General features: G+C 35.5%; 1 protein-coding gene and 1 long non-coding RNA gene across 5 annotated transcripts in view; one reads left to right on the top strand and one right to left on the bottom strand.

Annotated features, from left to right (window-relative positions):
- LOC101736508 (E3 ubiquitin-protein ligase goliath) overlaps positions 1–18,000 on the bottom strand; it is a 98,674-nt gene that overhangs the window by 63,645 nt on the left and 17,029 nt on the right. The window lies entirely within an intron of this gene.
- Positions 16,876–17,860, top strand: LOC134200084 (uncharacterized). The gene is made up of 2 exons (XR_009974840.1): positions 16,876–17,428; positions 17,815–17,860. It is a non-coding gene; the product is annotated as an uncharacterized LOC134200084 (long non-coding RNA).

Genomic DNA, 18,000 nt, shown 5'->3' with positions numbered 1-18,000 from the left:
TTGGATTGGTCACACTCTGAGAAAGCCCGATACACACCTATCAAAGAGAGCACTGACCTGGAAAGTGTCTGGTAAAAGGAAGAGAGGCCGCCCCAGAACAACTTGGCGTCGCTCGGTGGAGCAGGAGCTAGGGGTCTTGGGCATGACGTGGGAGGAGCTAGAACAGACTGCCCAAGACCGATACAAATGGAAAAATTTGATTCGAGCCCTACACCCCAGCAGAGGGTAATAGGAAAGCATGATGATGATGAGATGAGCCAATTTGGATTCAACCAGATACTAGAATGTAGAAAACATATAACACGAAAGCCATCCATCCCTCAGCTTAACTAATGCCAAATCGGGTCACAGTTTTAATTTAGTGTGACGGTTAGAATGTTCTGAGAACCTAAAACGCGTCATTGCTTCACGTTATAACGAGGCAGAATTATACATCACTCACCATGCTATTTCACAAATTTGTGAAAGTATTTTCGACTTACAACTTTATTTTTTATATATCGGTAACATTTGTTAAGACACAAACGGGAGTTTATTTATCATGAATTTATTTTCAAGCATTTTTAGAATTACTAAATACCCTCATAGTAACAAATCTTCAAGTTCCGTGGTTCCATAATATTAAAATCAATTTTTATTTTTCGGTATTTGAAAATCTAAATTTTAGTGTAATTTTCATAATAATATAGCGTAATTCAAAGAACCAAAAACGGGTGAACTAAACGAAACACCAACAGAAAAAATAGAAAAGTTCCTCCCCATGGAACCTCGCTTTGGATATACTACTGGAGATATAAACAGCCTAAGGAGAGTTAACGTCAAGCAGATAGACGTGAAGTCTTTGCCAAATCCCTATGCAGCATAATAAAAAGACATGCTTCCTCAACCTCACGTAATGTAGGATAAGCGCAAGAAGAAGAAATAGAATAAATTATAAATCAAATTTCATTCAATTGTATAACTATTTGAAGATACTCTGTGTCTTCAAAAGTTTCCGCAGCTGACAGGCAGCCTTCACTAAAGAAGATTAAGATAGGTTCGTTTTATAGATTTAAGGATGCATATTGTTTGAGATGGTTTTTCAAGATCTCTTAAAACTGATATCAGTATTAAGCCTTCCTATTTAAACACGTTCCAAGGATATTTTTATGATAAAAATAAACAAGATGAAGTGTAAATTAGTCTCATTAGCAAGATTTATTTATCACGAACAATCTTCTCCCTGCATTCCTTAAACAAGATTTTGAGTCTTTAACATCCTCAATCTTGTTTATTTGTTCATATTCTATAGGTATATTTTTGTCGGATTGAAATACGAGTATTTACGGCAAATGTAATTCATCTAACTTTCGCAACGGTCATAACGTAGTCGTGTTCCATTTATATAATTTTCTCAAGAAATAACAACAATTATCGACAGTTCAACGATTATTTCATCACGACAATCCAATCGCATTCATCCATCTTGTTTACGTGCGAACTTTTGCATGTTGTTGATCGTCATGATTCGTTATTATGTACTAATTGTTGGTCGTAATTAACTTTAGTTTATAATGAAATCGTCAGATTATTATTTTTAAGCTGTAGATATATTTCTTTTATTAATTTAAAAAGGACCACTGATCAAATTTTTGCTATAAATATAATCCTGATATTATGCAAATGTTGAATGGTTACCGGAACCCATAGATATCGACAACGTAAATTCCACCTTGAGAAATGCAGTTTACGTCTTAGTTTTATTGTACAAAGGTTGCCCCACCCGTCAAACTGCAATAATTTTATGCTTCACAGCAGATATAGAAAGGGTGGTGGTACTAACCTGTGCCGATCCAAAAGGCACCCCAACACAGTTAATCATTTTACCAGTAAGTACTTTTTATTTGCCAGCAAATGGCCTTGAAGGTTTCGCCAAGTTTTTATCTCAGAATACTGTTAGGGACTGCACCTCAACCAGTTCAGCTATTATGAAAATTAAGGTTTACAAACGCACGAACAGAAAAAAGTCTGTTTATGATCATCTTCACTTATTGTATAGAAGATACAATATCCTTATTACCTTGAAAACTGGATTTTCAATACTTAATATAAATCAACACGCTGATGATTGGCGCATCAACATTGTGAGCAATGCACTAAGCAGATTTATTTACAGACTAGTAACACAACCACTCCCAGAATAATATATCTGGCCGACTGATAAGATATGGTTTGTCAAATTAGTCGGTAAATCCCTCGAACCGGAACTCATTATTTTAACCAGCTTTTTTTATTTTTATTTTCTTACCTAATAGCTGGTAGCTGGCGGATAGTTATTTCATATTTTCGCGGACGGGTAGGTGCGCTCACGGGCTCAACCTGAGAGTATTTAGTCGTAGCAAGAGCAGTCCTTCGCAGAATCTGACACCGGATCACGACCTGCTGAGAAGATCCGGCGAGAAATTCAGTGGGCTTACTTGTTGCATTACTGGTACCCAGTTTTAGAGTGGGTTTACCAGTGAAAGTGTCGATTAAGATGTTAGGGTGATAAAAATATTGTTTCTTTAATGTAATGTAAAACATCAGTCTGGCCAATGCAATCTGAACCTTTTTGCTAGCATTTTTAAAGATATTTGCAAGCTATATTACTTCAGTGCGCTACGTAAGGCACCTTACATGGCAATCAAAGGGTTAAATATGCCCGTATGAAATAATTACGTATTGCAAAAATCAAGATAAACATCTGATCGTTCATTAATAATATCTTAAGAATTATAAAGGTATACCTGTATAATAACGAGGTACGATTAGTGATGTAATCTTGTATTAATCACACACAATTGTTTGCAACCGTACAAAACAATACATTGTGTTTAGTTTAACGTTTGTTTAACAAACACTTTCATTTGATACACCACAGTGCCACAACATTAAAGCTCATTACGTAAGTTTCAGCTGTGTTGAATCGTATTTATTGGTCATCCTATGCTCGCTAAGTTTCTGTTCACATTAATGTTAATAAAAGCCTATTGTGGGTACTTGTAAAACACAACATACCGTTACGTGTGTACGAGTTTCAGGAAACTTGAAACTAGTATACTTATTGCGTAAATCTTTAAGAAGAGATTGTTAAGTAAAGCTTAGGAAATAGTAGGGCTTGTAGGTGCGTGCCAAAAATGAAAGATGTGTATATTTTTTTTTTTTTTATTGCTTAGATGGGTGGACGAGCTCACAGCCCACCTGGTGTTAAGCGGTTACTGGAGCCCATAGACATCCACAACGTAAATACGCCACCCATCTTGAGTGGTGTGTAGTTAAGTTCTAAGGTCTCAAGTATAGTTACTGGGTTCGAGACATAAGATACTTGAAGTCTCAAACGCATTGGGCTAACGACCACAACTATCCTACTCCTCGAACTATACCACAAGAAGGAACTCGGCTGAACGTAATGTCATTATTTGTGACGTCATTTGAGGCCAAAAGAAATGATGACGTCACCATCGATAAGATACTATTAAAATAATTAAACACGTAATTGTGTCATGCTTTTGGGTTGCTGTGTGACAAATTTAAAATTATAAAATCTTATTTACTTATTTTAAATAAGTACTGGTCTCTAATATTTCTCAAAAAATAATGATTATTGAAACGTTTTGATTATAACAATTATATTGAAATAAATATATTTAAGGGCGATTATTTAGAATGTTTATTAGTATGCCTGTTGTTTTACATTGCAGCAAGGTTATGTTGGCGACCAAACAGCAAAAGAGCCTCTTGAATATTGTTGAGTTTGTTTGTGCAACATAGATGTATTTGTTATCTTCAACAATATGCCCCCTGAAACATCACCTCAATGTTGGTTTTACCTCAATTTCATAGATGATTTCTAGGTAAGTGTTTTGTATATTTTTTTTGTAACCTTGGCACAGTATGGTCTGGACATTGGAATAGTAATTGAAAACAACGACGTCAGGGCTGGCAGAGCAGCAACTCCGTCATCGTTCGTATTCGATGTAAACGGGTTTATTGTAGTAAAAGTCAATAACGCCTTTAAAGCTATATTGATTCCACAGTAATTTAGACTCATAGTCCTCACAGCAATACGGTAAGCCAACAGTTTCGTTCCGAATCTTACTGGTGGTAGGACCTTTTGTATTTCCGCACGGGTAGGTACCACCGCCCTGCCTATTTCTGCCGTGAAGCTGTAATGCGTTTCGGTTTAAAGGGTGGGGCAGCCGTTATAACTATACTTGAGACCTTAGAACTTATATCTCAAGATGGATGGCGCATTTACGTTGTAGATGTCTATGGGCTCCGGTAACCACTTAACACCGGGTGGGGTGTGAGCTCGTCCAACCATATAAGCAATAAAAAAAATCTCGACTCTATCGACATACCGCCTTGTATACTGACGTCACCATGTTTACCTTGCATGTTTTAAAACTATACTCAACTTTTTAACACTGCACACAAAAAGTGTGTGTGTGTGTGCAAGTCACACACGGTAGAAGTGAAACTTATATAAGATATAGATATACCGACTATCCCACTACACAGGAGCATACATATGGACAATGTTTAGTAGACGATAGTGGGGATGCTACGAGGAGTCGCACAAAGAGGAGACCGAGAACGTCTAATGTGTTCTATCTCATTCTCTCGCGGCTGAATCCTATACATTTATGTGTTTGTGTCTCTATGGACTTATTTTTTCGTTTCATCGAGTTTGAAATCACAACGATTCTAAAGAAGTTTCACTTCAAAAACAGAGGCTTAATAGTATCTTAGTGGTTCTTTATGACAATTTTTTTTTATTGCTTATATGAGTGGACGAGCTCACAGCCCACCTGGTGTTAAGTGGTTACTGGAGCCCATAGACATTCACAACGTAAATGCGCCACCCACCTTGAGATACAAGTTCTAAGGTCTCAAGTATAGTTACAACGGCTGCCCCACCCTTCAAACCGAAACGCATTACTGCTTCACGGCAGAAATAGGCAGGGTGGTGGTACCCCCCCGTGCGGACTCACAAGAGGTCCTACCACCAGTAATTACGCAAATTATAATTTTGCGGGTTTGATTTTTATTTCACGATGTTATTCCTTCACCGTGGAAGTCAATTGTGAATATTTGTTGAGTACGTATTTCATTAGAAAAATTGGTACCCGCCTGAGATTCGAACACCGGTGCATCGCTCAACACGAATACATCGGACGTCTTATCCGTTAGGCCACGACGACTTATATTCGTCCTGGTTTCGCATTCAACAAGCGAAACCAATGCCTCTTTTATTTATGTCGATCAACTCTTTCTACCGATTTCGCATTGAACGTAAGCACAATTCGAGTTTATCGTGACAACGTAATTTGTATTAGCATATATATACTTATATGCACATGTGTTCCCATTGTTTCCTCAATACAATCGTTGAAGGCAAGGCGAAATACGACGTCGAACGATAATCAAACAAATGTGGCAATGAATGTAACAGTTAAATTACATTCATTCCTTATGTCTTGTTTCATATACGGTCATTTACTTTAGTACGACTTGCTGTATATTATAATTTAAGATAATGATAAGCAATGATTACATTTAATGCAAAATTAATTGGGTAAATACCGCGTAATTATATATTAATTTTAAGTGAATTCTTTATGGCTAAAATTACATTAAATAATTAGAGAAAAGAGACACCTATTGTTTTTTATTATATTAAGCTAATACCCCACAACTTATGTGTTGCTTATTTTTTTACAAACATATATAATATATTGAAGAAACCGCATTATTAACACCATCGTCAGACTTCATAGGGGCGAATAGGGTGATCGAGCTAAGAGAAATATTGAGTGCACCAATCACGTTTGTTGTCTTAGAACAATTTAGAAATCTTCTCTTGATGTTAGCATACGAAAACGAATGACAGTTCTCAGGGCGAAGGCACCGCTCTACAAGAAGGCTGGTTGGTAAGTGTGATGGCGTCTACGCGCCTCAATCAGCTAGGCTTTTTCGTAGCACGAAGTTAGCCAAGTTCCGACGGTACCGCAATCGTGCTGCCATCTCTCGGGAATCGTGCTGCGTTTCGTTTAGCTACCAAACTAATGACCGTCTCCGACATACAAAATACAAAAAAGACAGCACGTTCAAATTTCCTTTTTGTTTGTTATCGTTCTATCGAATAGCTGGTTGCCAACACACGAAGCTGTAAGGCGTATAAGGCAAGTGCAAATTTTTGTGAGAGTTTGCGAACACTTTCTGTAGCGAAACTAGTGCTTTGCTAATTGTATGACCGGATCGGAATCGCGACCCGCTGAAAAGAAACTCAATAGTTTGCGTCTATGGGATTGTTCACAGTTTCTTTACATTAAAACCTTATTTGGACTTTACCACAAACTTACAATTACGAAAACTACTAATTTTTGGTCAAACATTTTAAATTTTAAACCAGCACCAATTATTTAAATTAAACAAATTTAAGTAAATAAGTTTAATCTGCGGATCACATTTTAATTAACTACTAAGTTTATGTTAAACTTTGATTTAAATCACGATTGAATATTACGGGCACAATACAAAACTATACAGCAGTAACGATTTAAGAAATGATCTTAATTACATTGTCTTACAGTTGAAAATCTCAGGCGTTTGCAATATTTCGTGGTCAAGGACGTAATAAGTTGTTTATTTTCAAAAATATAACCGCGAGTTTCATCCGTAAAATTGTTCTAATTATTTCTGCGACTCTGGAACACCTCGGAATAATAAAATACTAATAAAAGCAAAAATACTTAAACCGTTCAAGACTAGTAAGACTATTGTATATGGTGTGTTCGATAAAAGGATATTAACGTGAAACAGGAAGATCCTTGGCGCTTGCTACAGGAAATAAACGAGCGGATTCTAAGCGAGACATTTGTAAGCGTACGTACTATTGCAATATAACATTAATATTAATACGTGAAGCAAAAACTTTGTATCCCTTTTTACGAAAATTGCGCGGACGGAGGAGTATGAAATTTTCCACACTTATAGAGAATATAGAGAAGAAGTGCACAATGTTAATATTTTTTAAAAATAATGCATAAAAGATACATTAAATCAATAAAGAAAACATTACACACACTACATACCATGTATTTGACACACACGCATGCATACTATTATTGTCAAACTTTTGTTCTTGACGTCTGTGGTCAAATTGAGAATAGAATATGGTTTGTCTTTGTTAATATTTTTTATAGTGTAGTCTTAGCGAAATTCGTGATCTATAGAAGTATAAAATACAATCATAATAGTGTACAAACTTACAATTCCAATTAATTATAGTCGAATTTGGACTACTGCGGGACCTCTAGTAACATTAATATCATCAACAAATTACATTTTGAAGTTAGTTACGTATTGAAGTTTTAACACTCGTTAAAACTTCAATACGGAAACGGTGACGTCAAAGAAATGCTTGAGAATAATTTTCATATGATAATGTCCATACAAGTACATAATATTATCGTTACGAAACTACCTTGAAAAATTACAATGACAGTATGACTCTTATTGAGTTTATTTTCGTAGTGATAATGTATCTTTGATAATATTTTAACGGCCGTCTGGTGTAGTCGGGGGTCGCGGGTTCGAATCCCGCCAAGGGAAGATATTTGTATGATAAATATAAATGTCTTTTCCAGGGCTACGGATGTATATTAAATATATGTATGTGTATAATAAAAATCTTACATTTATTTCCGTTATCTGGTACCTGTAACACAAGTTCTTTACGAACTTATCACGGGACCAGTTAACGTGGCGTGATTGTTAGTAAATATTTATTATTATTATTATTAAAATATATGTCCGAGGCTTAAATTGTCGGTTTATCTGCTTTAGACCTTTCCAACCTTTAAAATAAGAGATATTCTCCGACGGATGTATAGACAATAATTTTGAAAGCATTGTAACAGCGACTAGTAAAGAATAAATAAATTCAGAGATAGAACTCGGTTCGCTTAACATATTTATCTCGTGCTTTCGTAATATTTTATATTATTATATGAGAGCGTACATCACTATTATTATGGTGTATACAACATAATATGTTTGCATGTAAATTTATAAAGGATATAACTAGTTCGCGTTGTTGGTGGAATGGTGGGCGATCCGTATTACTTTTGTTACATTTACATTTTACACATGTTACAGTTACATGTTTGTTAATTTCAAGGTTATTTTATATTGCTTATTTATCTGTGCACCAGCACAGTAAAAGTGATAATATTTTTTATTGTTATAACGCAACAAAATATTAGAACCGGTTCTGTTTCGGTCGTCAAATCAGTTTTCACAACCGGCTGTCAATTAGACAGATGTCAAGGACAGAAAGTTCGGCAAACGGTTTCATAGTAGTTTTGAAGTTGGTAACGGCTTGGCTGTACCCTTGGCGTTGCCGATGTCCATCATCATCATCATCATCATCATCAGCCTTTATCTGCCCACTGCTGGACATAGGCCTTCCCATGAACGACAGTAAACACTCAGGCTCGTCAGCCTACAAGAGTAATAAAAAGAAGGAAAAAAACCACATTTTTGTTTCCGTACTTAGTAATTACTTTTTAGATAAAGGTCACAAAATATTCAATTAATAAAAACACGTACCTAAAACGTGTTCGAGAATGACTTGAATTACGAACACAAAAACATCCTGTAATCAAATTAAAACTTGCTAAAGGGGATTGCCCACTCTCCATAGTGTGCTAGGCCCAAGATGGACATCAAATATTACTATAAAAATGTACTGATTCAAATTCTTAAATGTATTGGATTTCTAAAAAATATATTGAAATTGACGCCACTATTATAAAAAATATAATAAAAATAAAAACTCGTTTTGAGGTTAATTTTCTATATAAATAAGTGTCGGATTGTGAGATACTTCAAGAACTTTTCTTTTCTTAATGTTTAAGATGTTCCTAATGTATTTTTATCCAATAGGGTATAAAAACACACTTAATTCTTTAAATATCTATATTTTCTTCATCTTCATACACAATTATTATCATCTAAAAATAGCAAAGGAGAGCATATACACGGTTTTAAATCTCGGTCAGAGTAAAACCACAATTCACACAATGTTTTTTAGTCGTAGTATGAAACGTTATTGATAAAAGTAAAATAAATCGAAGAAAAATCAAAACACATCCATTTTGTATGCAAGCACAACACCACAAGCAGCAAGCGAAGTATCAGTCAGTCAGATTAAATTCAGTGTTGTCAGTATAAAGAAAAATAATTACATGAAATTCATATATCGATTATTTTTTTAAATAACCGATAATTGATTTATATCTTAATCTTTTTTTTACGAGTACACATTATTTTTTATGTTTTTGTTTTAGTTGTACATATTTAAATAACAATACTAGTAAAGTTTTTTTTATTGCTTAGATGGGTGGGCGAGCTCACAGCCACCCTGGTGTTGCTATGTGGTTACTCGAGCCCACATACATCTACAACGTAAATGCGCCACCCACCTTGAGATATAAGTTCTAAGGTCTCAAGTATAGTTACAAGTTAAAGTCCAATGGGTATGTCTTCGATGTTATTTTATGTGCATAAAATCCATTAAAATCGTTTGATTAATGATAATACTTAAAATGATTTATTTATATGTTTTATTTATATACTCAAAATATTTACTTCATACGTAAAAGGATTTGAAGCTGGCAATATTTTTCCCGCAAAAATAAAAATCCTTGTTTTTTCAATAGATTTACTTTTTTTAAACTACTTATTGTAAACTATAGTGGCGCTTATTTGCAAGAAAGTAAATGCATATTTATTTATGACAAAATTAATGCACTAAGTATTTTTTCTATAATCTATTGTCCGCTTTGGGCCTAAAATGGGCCATCCCCTTTGTGCTGTGTACATTAGCGTTATCTTTCGAGACGGAGCATTGAAATTTATTCTTATTTTGTATTTTTAAGTTTTTCAACACACTCCGGACAGTAGTGCAATTTTATTGTAAAATTTGACGAAACCCAAATGACGCACTAAGAACAGGTGATTGAAATAATAAAAAAACACCCTAACTTTTATAGTGAAGATGGTTGATGTCTATGTAACACCCGCGATCCTCGTATAGTGAAGATGAAACGTAAAAGTCTAGAAGTCTAGAAATATACTATAGTCAGTGTTTTATTACAATGTTTCCGTGCTCAATAGGTCATCATAGTAGTCTTAAAACAAGTTGCCTTTCTAATTTTGTCCAACTCATTGGTTTAAAATTAGATATCTCTTATATAAATCGAATTAATTATTGCATTTTATGTAATCAACAGACAGAACAAAGGCTTTTTCTCAATTATATAGAAAGTTTAAGCAACGATTGGTAAAACTTCAAAAATGTTAATTTGTTTTTTGTCCGGCTATATTCTAACTATTTATTTCAAATTGAAAACAATTATAATTTATTATTGTGTTTTTGCAATGTATAAAAGATTTAAAAATAAATTGCATAAATTGCAAACCGTGCTAACAATCGGTTTTAATTTTTTTATCCTGTTGATTTTGGTCAGGGTATTAGAGCGATGTTACAAAATTATTGTATTGTCATCGGTCCTTGATGCGTTTATTTTATAACGTAGATGGGTGGACGAGCTTCGACTCATCTGGTGTTAAGTGGTTACCGGAACCTACAGACACCTACGAAGTAAATAAATGCCAGCACCCACCTCGAGACATAAGTCTAAGGTCTCAATTAAACTACAACGGCTAACGCAATTATTACTGCTTCACGGCATTAATAGGCAAGGTGGTAGGTACCAGATTTACATACTATTGTTACGCCCGTAAGAGTAACGACTTCTATCACCGAATAGTCGAACGAATATCGAAGGATCTAGTAGCACCTCGAGCGCTCGAGAAACACAACGCCATCTATTGTCAGATAGCGGAAACACAATACTCGACTTGTGTGAAATAATCTCGATAATTCTAGGGATGTGGTATCGGCTATAAAAGCGTTGCAGAGATGGCACGAAGTCAGTAATCGGAAATACTCGAGGCGAAACAGCGAACGGATCACCTGAAGCGAAGCGGAAGAAGCGAATTGTGAATTTTAAAAGTGTTTGTGAAGTTTTTAAGTGTTCTAAGTGCAAATACAGTTTTCAATTGTAATTCGATAGAATTTTATTTACTTATCGCGAACCCCAGCGCGTAGCACTATTTACATACATAATACTACACCTTTACTGGTGGTAGGACATCTTGTGAATCCGCACACTACCATTTGCGTGTGCAAATGTTCAAGTTTTTTTTTTATATTTTTTTTATTGCCTAGGTGTGTGGATGAGCTCACAGCCCACCTGGTGTTAAGTGGTTACTGGAACCCATCGACATCTACAACGTAAATGCGCCACATACCTTGAGATAGAAGTTCTAAGGTATAGTATAGTTCAGTATAGTTACAACGTCTGCCCCATCCTTCAAACCGAAACGCATTACTGCTTCACGGCAGAAATAGGCGGGGCGGTGGTACCTACCCGTGCGGACTCACAAGAGGTCCTACCACCAGTAATTACGCAGATTATAATTTTACGGGTTTGATTTTTATTACACGATGTTATTCCTTCATCGTGGAAGTCAATCGTGAACAATTGTTAAGTACGTATTTCATTAGAAAAATTGGTACCCGCCTGCGGGATTCGAACACCGATGCATCGCTAGATACGAATGCACCGGACATCTTATCCTTTAGGCCACGATGACTCCAACTAAAGTTAATCAAGTTAATCGGACGTCTTGAAGTCGGCGAAAATGACATCCAAAGATTCCGTTACACACAAAAAACTATAATAACGTAGATAACAAGCTAAGAAAAACTACATACAAAAAGCGTGTTAAAACTGGAGTTTGTATGGAGTTCGCGGCATCCTGTCACGCAGCAGATATACGTATGCAAACTAGCTCGGTAGGCTGCGGCTTGACTCTGCTCCTGGCATTGCTGAAGTCCATGGGCGACGGTAACCACTTACCATCAGGTGGGCCGTACGCTCGTCTACCTACAACGGTAAAAAAAATATTTTACTTTATTTTACATGCACCCAAAGCGCAAAACCCTTAGTGGTATGAGCCGTATGCTCATTTACAAATCGCACCTTTAGAATTATAAGAGACCTAACCCAAAAAATGTGTTTTTTGGTAAACATTCAATATAGTTTTCAAGCCGAATAGACATAGAGGAAGGGGATGGAGTGAAAGAGACCCAAGGATAAGTATGTCCCTTTATAAGCTACTTTCGGTCGTTTGATTATAAGAGTCGCTGAAGAGGGTCGTTCTATGTCCATTACTTAATTGAATATGCAATTTCGAAAAGGGCACATCTCTGAAAATGTAAAATGTTCAGGAAATGAAAAAAACTGATTATTTTCTAAAGCAGTGTAAAATTTAAAATATTAACTTTTGAGATATATTTTAGTGTTAATTAGCAATTGAATATTACTGGAATTATTATAAAATGGGTGTGTAGATAAGCCTCAAAACTACATGTATATGAAAAAACGTATTTGACAAAATATGCGACATGTGCCCTTTTCGAAATTGCATATTCAATTAAAATCGAAATCAAAAAATTTCGAAATACGTCTCTATAATTCTAAAGATGCGATAAATAAAAAGATAAAAAACGTGACGCATAGCTCTTAATATCACGAAGCTACACTGTCAATATTCCAATACAATGGTAGATGCAAATCTGGGGTAATTCGCGTTCCAGGTATTATCTAGTTAGTTATCCCTCTCCCTCTCCCGGTAGCACCATTCAGTTCAAATTTTTGCTGTCCTGATTTTCATGTTTGATGTTTGTATAACCGAAGTCAATGTTGTACGGAACGCCTGTATCTATGCCACGGCTTTTAAATGCAAAGACTATTGTTACATACTTTTAATACTTTTATCTATAGTTTTTTTTGGGTCACCTGACCCAAAAAACTTTACTGATAAACTCGTTATCCCGGAACAAGCCGCCTGCAGCTCGAAACAATTATTGATTAAAAACATTCTTTTAATTATTAAAGCGTATAGTTTTACATTTTATCTTGAAAACGAACAGCTTATTGACAGGTAAGCGATGAGCGCAAATCTAAAATAATAAAATTTTGTTTAATTACAATAAGTAACCGTCCTAACTAAGTACTACTTTGTCAAGAAAGTACCGAGAAAATATCATTAATGCACAAAATGTCAGTTGATCACCCACATTTATTTTATCACCTACAAAGTATGCTCCTTCAGAAACGATACACTTGCTCCAAACGAATAGTCCAATCATCTATCTGTCTGTCTTCTACCGAAAGAAAACGGATACCGCAAAGGTAATTTGAGTTTAGGAAAAGAAAGAAATTTGCTGGAACCATATTTTTTATTTATTGCTCTAAAGGGTGGACGAGCTCATGACCCATCTGGTGTTAAGTGGTTACCCAAACATCAGATGTCCACCACGTCAATAATTCTACCAACGGCTCTACTAAGTTTCAGTTATTCCAGTACAACGGCTGCCCCGCCCTTCAAACCGAAACTCTTTACTGTTCCACGACAGAAATAGGCAGGGTGATGGTACCTACCCGTGCGTAGTCACAAGAGGTCCTACCACCATTAATTATGCAAATTATAATGAACTGTTCGCTCACGCGGCTCGCACACACATTAACGCTCTCCAGGTCATACAATCCCGTTTCTGTAGGGTAGACGTCGGAGCACCGTGGTATGCGAGGAATGTAGATTTACACGACGACTTAAAGTTAGTACCGATACGTAAGTACCTTAAGGAAGCGTCAGGAAGCTACTTCGACAAAGCGGCGCGACACGAAAACCCTCTTATCGTGACCGTCGCTAATTACTAAGCCGACTGCAGGGGGGCACGCAAAGCCGCCGTCGCCCGAAACATGTCTTGTCGGATATCCCGGATTCACTCTCGGTGCTTTTAGGCACCGGTCAAGCACCGGTCACTATCCTCGTCGAGCTCGTCGATTACGAAGAAGAGTTCGACGAGCGAACTAACCCATAGACACAGCCCACTGAGTTTCTCTTCGGATCTTCTCAGTGGGTCGTTATTCCGATCCGGTAGTAGATTTTGCGAATGGGCGAGTGGGCTAATGTTAGTGAATTCACCTACCCGCCCGGGCGTATATACTCATAAAATATTCAAATAAAATTTCCATAATCATTTGCTTGCATTTATTTGATTTTTTCATAATCCATTACCCAGAACAATTATTCATTCCATGCAATTACGACTCACTCATTTACCTAACGTTTCATTTATACGTGACAGTGAAAACTTAAATAAAATATACAAGTCTTACGAAATTCTAGTTTTTTTTCGGCCTTGCGGATGATTTTAAACATTTACATTAAACTTTTATTACACTTAAGCTATTCTAGAAAATTACACTAATGAAGGAGCCTTCGAAGGATATTACGATAAACAACTTTGCTCAAGGAACTACAGTTAAATGAATTCACACCTTAGTCTACTAATTTCATGTTGTTAGCAAGACGTTTAACGGAAAATTGAGGAAATGTTCAATGTAACATAACCACATTATAATAAAACTTATTTACACGCTGTTTATGTTATTAATTTCGTTAATCGATAAAACTGTTGAATAGGTCACGGTCGAGGATCTTATTTGATAACAGTCGTAGGTACCGATTTACGAAAATACAATAAGATAACGAGCTATCATTACTAATTAAATACTATATATTTCGACCCACCCGATCGTGTGAGTTGCTCTTTACCTGCTGTACCATTTTTTTGGTTTACAGTCTTCTTAAAAAACCATCATTTTTTTCGGTTTTCGCGAATCCGTAAATCTAATTAAACATACTATCACGGCTTAGGGTTTTTATTTCATCATGTAGTTTTCGGCAACAGTTCCAAGACTCCGAATTGACTGACTTGAATTAATTTACGTGAAATTCCTAGTAAATTTTATACGAATTAGGTTATTGTTCCATATAGCAAACTTCGCCTAATTCAAATTTACAAGTGCGACCTGATTTTTTTATTTTCTTAAACACCTTTTACGTTCTGTTCTATTCCAAAATGAACACTTTGATCTTTCGTTTACAACATCACCTACATTCTCTATTTTCACTAACTCAAAAGTAATTCAGCTTTTTGATTATTATTTATTCGAAAATTTAAGGTAGGTCAATAAATTTGAGATGCTCCTTATACACAAACCTTATATAGACAAAATTAATGTATTTAATACACAAACTGAAGTTAGCATTTTTGTTATGTTGCTTAGCGCAAACTTATGTATTCAACTTGGAATGTGTACACACGTTGACGACATGATTTTGTGATTAATCCAAATGCATTCAAAACATGCCCCACATTCGGTGTGTCAAAATTATTATAATCATTAAATTATTTCATACATTATTAGGGTGAATTCGAGATCGAGATAATTCCGAAATGACTAGTAAAAATATTTTCCTGATAATAATATAATCTATACTTCTGATAGAAGTTTTATGGTATAGTTCACAACACCCGCATCGCTTTAACACGCCTATGTTTTTTTTTTCTTATTGCTTAGATGGATGGACGGGTTCACAGCCCACCTGGTGTTAAGTGGTTACTGGAGCCCATAGACATCTACAACGTAAATGCGCCACCCACCTCGAGATATAAGTTCTAAGGTCTCAGTATAGTTACAACGGCTGCCCCACCCTTCAAACCAAAACGCATTACTGCTTCACGGCGGAAATAGGCGGGGTGGTGGTACCTACCCGTGCGGACTCCCAAGAGGTCCTACCACCAGTAAAAAGTGCCACCGCAGTTTACAACCAGAACTTCTAATTCCAACACCAAGCCTACTAAGCTTACTAGCACAAGCTACAGTGTTGTAGGCTGTTAATTCAGCGGTAGCCGTCTTATTATAATAAAAGAAATCTGGCAAAACCATGCCCGAGATAAGCTTGTGTAATATACAAGTTCCGCACAACAACATTTGGACCAGGGCCTACCCAACAAAACACGATATTACTTTGAAAATATACCGTTACCCAAGACGACTGTTGTCAAACTTCGTCGAAAATAGCTGCAAAGTCGACAGAGATGACCGTTTACAAAGCAGCTATTGTCTATAATATACCTAACTCTGAAAACAATGACGATCTTCTTTGTTGCAAAAGTTTTTGGGGTGAAACCCCAATATCCTTTCAAGAAGTACTTACCCATAGATAGATAGCAAGAAATGAAGAGAATCGAATTAAACTCTGGTTTTAAGGTTTTAAATCTTTTGTGGTTTGAAGTCGTTAATTTTATTATTACTAATATGGATGGACAAGTTCACGGCCCATCAGGTGTTAAGTGGTCACTGGAGCTCATAGATACCAACAAATTAAATGCTGCCACCCACCTTGAAACAGGAGTTCTGAGTCTCATTTTTAATTACTATTTTTCCCTGCCTATCCCCTAGTAGCCTAACGGCCGTTTTCAATAACCTATCTATCCCTAGTTTCGGTTACTAAAGATAGACAAATCTATATTTTTGTCCTTACTTACGTTCCAATAACCTATCGACGGGCAGCAGTTCCTATCGGATTTATCTATCCATCGTCGGGAGGACGGATAGCCTGCTAAAGATAGAACGCTCATACAAATCGTGCTTACTTCCGTTTCAATATGAGTTTTAAGTAACTCTCCGGTAGGCGGCGCTATCTCTAGTATGGGCATTCGCTTATCTGTCAAAATCGGCCGGTTACATGTTTATCTTTCGAAAGTAAATCGCTATAATTTAATAATTGTTTCTCTCCATATTGGCATATTGTAGCAGTGATGATAGTGATATGGAATTATTTCAAATGATAATGGATTGTGATAGTGAGGCCGATATCATATGGTTAGGAAAATAAAGATCGTCTGAATTACATGCCGAAGATCAATAATTACGAATTTGACTATAGATTTCTGAGCAAAGGTGTTGTGAATGAATTGATTAATTTAATGAGACCATATTTGAGTGTAACGTCAAAAAGGTAAGATAAATTTTAACCATAAAAGTACTCGTTATTACAACTTATATTTGTTTATAGCAATAGCAAAATTATACCTAATTTTTGTTGTGTTACAAAATCACACTCAATAGGAATTCTATAATACTGCTGGATTCCCATGGTGCCCTAAATGACATTCATATACTAATACTATAACCTGGTAGGCTATTTACCTTCATTCTTATTACACACTGATACCTCTACATTTTATATTTGTGTTACAGATTCAAATATAGGAGAGGAATTTAGAAATAGAAAAAGAGTATTTTGAATGTGCAATTTGTGTGCAATGCATCATTGATGTTTCAAAATGTTGTTGCTTGATGGCCTGGGTCTACTCATGATACAACTATAATTAACCATTCCGATTGAAAAGGTATTTCTTATTTATATTATTATTATTATATATTATTATTATATTTTTATTTATTTATATTATATATTTAGGTGTTTATATGAATTTAATATGACACTATTATAATAAATTATCTACATATCAAGAGAACATTGATAACAAGGTGGACTTGGAAATTGCTATTTGCTTGCCGATAGAGGCTATCCCCACAACCCTATCTTTTAACGTGATTAATTAACCCACATACTCAATCGGAACGATTTAAAATGAATCACATATTAAAACAAGAAATACTATAGAGAGGTAATCTTTTTTTTTAGTTAAGAGCTTGTTATACTGTATAATTGTATAATTATACAGTATAACAAGCAGTACAATACAGTATAAGAATAATGTATAATTTTCAGATGCATTGGTGTTTGTAAAAGAAGACTCCCTGTATATCATTGAAAAGTATATTAAAACTAGAAAATATGCAAGCTGTTATTATAGCTGCCATGCTGCATAATATCATCAGAAGTATGAATTTAGAAGAATTAGAATCAGAAATTTCAGTCGCAGATACATTACAGGAAAATAATATAATTGTTCGT

The sequence above is a fragment of the Bombyx mori genome, chromosome 14 (assembly GCF_030269925.1).
Source record: "Bombyx mori chromosome 14, ASM3026992v2".
Lineage (NCBI taxonomy): Eukaryota > Metazoa > Arthropoda > Insecta > Lepidoptera > Bombycidae > Bombyx > Bombyx mori.
Note: the sequence above shows the minus strand (reverse complement) of the source record. Positions and strands in the feature narration are given on the sequence as shown.